At 25.4% G+C, this 236-nt stretch overlaps 1 protein-coding gene across 1 annotated transcript in view; it reads right to left on the bottom strand.

The window, feature by feature from the left end:
- Positions 1-236, bottom strand: part of pik3r3b (phosphoinositide-3-kinase, regulatory subunit 3b (gamma)) — a 163,935-nt gene that overhangs the window by 161,809 nt on the left and 1,890 nt on the right. The gene's annotated exons all lie outside the window — the stretch shown is intronic.

Raw genomic sequence — 236 nt, 5'->3', positions numbered from 1 at the left:
TTTAATACTACAATTGATTGCTTCTGTTGTCCTCATTTGTAAGTCGCTTTGGATAAAAGCTTCTGATAAATTTCTAAATAAATAAATATATATATATACATATATATAATAAAACTATATAAAGTTATATATATATATCTTTATTTTTTATTATTATTATTTTTTTACATAAAGCATGTTACATACACATAATAGTAACACTCACCTTCTGAAGCAGAGGCTCCTGGGGGCTGGGG

The sequence above is a fragment of the Sinocyclocheilus rhinocerous genome, unplaced genomic scaffold, assembly GCF_001515625.1.
Source record: "Sinocyclocheilus rhinocerous isolate Xijiao unplaced genomic scaffold, SAMN03320098_v1.1 scaffold690, whole genome shotgun sequence".
Lineage (NCBI taxonomy): Eukaryota > Metazoa > Chordata > Actinopteri > Cypriniformes > Cyprinidae > Sinocyclocheilus > Sinocyclocheilus rhinocerous.
Note: the sequence above shows the minus strand (reverse complement) of the source record. Positions and strands in the feature narration are given on the sequence as shown.